Below are 3,372 nucleotides of genomic sequence, written 5' to 3' on the forward strand. Positions count from 1 at the left end.
GTTGTGGTGTTTGAATATGAACTTATTTGATAAAATTACAATATGCAGACGATTGTACATGCGAAATTTGTTATAAAGACAATGATAATAATGATGTATTACAGTGTCGTGTCATATTGAAATAAAAATTCCGTGTCTAAATCCGTGACAAAGATCCACATGCGACTCTTTGATGTGAATTGCAAAATAATCCGCACGATCAATCCCTGCAACTGAAGTTAAATATTGAGGAACAAATGTTTAAAAAATGGATCTTTAAATGTTATATTTTTTAGTCTATGTATTGAGCATTACGATTGTTAGTACCGAAAGGCACAGGGATAAAATTTTTGGCATGTAATGTCATAAGGTGGTCATCAATCAAATTTTTTCTTATCATGCTCAAAGAATAAAAAAATCCTTGCCCTAGATGTTAGTTGTTTTCCTAAAATGTTTCTGGTGATCTTAAAAAAAACCATATCAGATAAAAGTTCAATGTCCATAGGTTTGGCATTTGAAATGTTATATGAGTCGTGTTCTGATAAAACTGGGCATAATGCATGTGCGTAATGTGTCGTCCCAGATTAGCCTTTGCAGCCCGCACAGGCTAATAAGGGATGACACTTTCCGCCAAAACTATATTTTTTTAGAAGAAGAGACTTTCTTAGAGCACTCATGGTAGCCCTGTAATCTAGAGCACTCATGTTTTCCATGTAAACTAGAGCACTCATGGTAGCCCTGTAATCTAGAGTACTCATGTTTGCCCTGTAATTTAAAGTACTCATGTTTTCCCTGTAATCTAGAGAACTCATGTTTGCCATGTAATCTAGAGTACTCATGTTTGCCCTGTTTTCTAGAGTACTCATGTTTGCCCTGTAATCTAAAGTACACATGTTTGCCCTGTAATCTAGAGTACTCATGTTTGCCATGTAATCTAGGGTATTCATGTTTGCCCTGTTTTCTAGAGTACTCATGTTTGCCCTGTAATCTAAAGTACTCATGTTTGCCCTGTAATCTAGAGTACTCATGTTTGCCATGTAATCTAGAGTACTCATATTTGCCATGTAATCTAGAGTACTCATGTTTGCCATGTAATCTAGAGTACTCATGTTTGCCATGTAATCTAGAGTACTCATGTTTGCCCTGTAGTCATGAGTACTCATGTTTGCCCTGTAATCTAGAGTAATCATGTTTGCCCTGTAATCTAGAGTACTCATATTTGCCATGTAATCTAGAGTACTCATGTTTGCCATGTAATCTAGAGTACTCATGTTTGCCATGTAATCTAGAGTACTCATGTTTGCCCTGTAATCTAGAGTACTCATGTTTGCCCTGTAATCTATAGTACTCATGTTTGCCCTGTTTTCTAGAGTACTCATGTTTGCCTTGTAATCTAAAGTACACATGTTTGCCCTGTAATCAAGAGTACTCATGTTTGCCATGTAATCTAGAGTACTTATGATTGCCCTGTAATCTAGAGTACTCATGATTGCCCTGTAGTCTAGAGAACTCATGTTTGCCCTGTAATCTAGAGTACTCAGGTTTGCCTTGTAATCTAGAGTACTCATGTTTGCCCTGTAATCTAGAAGACTCATGTTTTCCCTGTAGTCTAGAGTACTCAGGTTTGCCCTGTAATCTAGAGAACTCATGTTTGCCCTGCTTCACGATTCTGTAGTCTAGAGCACTCATGTATGCCCTGCTTCACGATACTGTAGTCTAGAGCACTCATGTTTGCCCTGCTTCACGAAACTGTAGTCTAGAGCACTCATGTTTGTCCTGCTTCACGAAACTGTAGTCTAGAGCACTCATGTTTGCCCTGCTTCACGAAACTGTAATATAGAGTACTCATGTTTGCCCTGCTAAACTGTCAATATTACGACACCTGACTTCCAACCTATTCATAAAACCATTCGCGACTATCTTCTATCTATAAATCGGAAGATAAACCAATATGAATTTATATTGCATACTCTTACTCATTTATACGATAGTATGTTAAAGAGAGTATGCACGATTTGTATATGTGTTAAATTGTAATATATTGATAAAAGTATGTTACAATACTTTGCCTCTTTTTTTTTTACTTCTGGAGGGGATTATTTTTACAAAATGGGGGAAAAATATATACTCTTTTTTTGAGGGGAATGGGGCCCCGAAATTACCATTAAAAAACACTGAGTACACGGAGCTACCTCTTAACTACGCGGTGCATTTCCACTCAGTTAAAAGCTAATCTTTTTCCTATAACCTATAGACTATAACGTCTTATTTGCGCAGTAATGCAAATACTTATACCGCGTGCACATTTAATTTAGTTCTTTGTATAGATATGATAATACACTGGTTGTAGTAATGTACGCGATTTTCAATCTCAAACATAAACATTTATTGAAAGCTTATCAAATTTCAAACAAGAACGTAAGAACAAAGATACCCGACACATATTCGTTGAAAATGCACAAATATTAATTGCAAATAAATAATCAACCAATCTATAAGTAACACACATATTACAAATCTTATAATCTACCAGATGTTTTCTACGCAAAAAGTTTTTATCACGTATCGTACGTTCACAAAACAGAAATAAACCTGTGGTACATTAAAATTAAAAAAGCGATTAAAATATCAATACACTTATAAACAAGCATAAACAAACACAACTGACTCTTGAAAGTTATACCATTGTTGGCAGAAAAGGTGATTTGTAAGAGTTAATTATTTGTCGATAATAAGAAATACAAGTATTTATTGAAACAGCTCGTTATTAACGTGACATTGTCAGCGTAGTTATTTTTGAATCGACGTACCTTACACAAAATCAGTATGTTGAAGGACTTTTTGTCACATGAGGCAAACAATAAAAAACACAATAGCACATGGATTCAGTTCGAGTAACCTAAAAACATTATGGACATAAATTGAAATTGTGAGACTAATATAGACAATGCGTCACCTCCGTGTGTTATAAAGGATCACATGAAATGAATACATATAAAACATAATCGATGTCTCAATCAGCCACAAAGATCCATAATGCGCTTACTTGATAAAAATAGCAAACGAATCAGCTAACGCCATCCCTGAAACATAAACTTTACCCTACAGGAACCAGATATAACATGTAAGAAAAATACCGACCTGTTTTTCCGACAATCGATTATGGTAGTAAAGTTACAATATTATCTTACCAACATCTATTTAAATATTGGTTTTGTGGTAACAGATAATTTCAATAATCTTTGTCTTAATCTTATGTTATACCATGTTAATAAATTTAAAAACATTAAACAATCATTAATAACAGCCTTTTATGCATACAAAATATCAATTAGAAACATGTCACTGCTTCCGAATTTGAGATGAACTACCTGTCATGCTCTCGGGATAGCC

The sequence above is a fragment of the Dreissena polymorpha genome, chromosome 6 (assembly GCF_020536995.1).
Source record: "Dreissena polymorpha isolate Duluth1 chromosome 6, UMN_Dpol_1.0, whole genome shotgun sequence".
In the NCBI taxonomy this organism is placed as follows: domain Eukaryota; kingdom Metazoa; phylum Mollusca; class Bivalvia; order Myida; family Dreissenidae; genus Dreissena; species Dreissena polymorpha.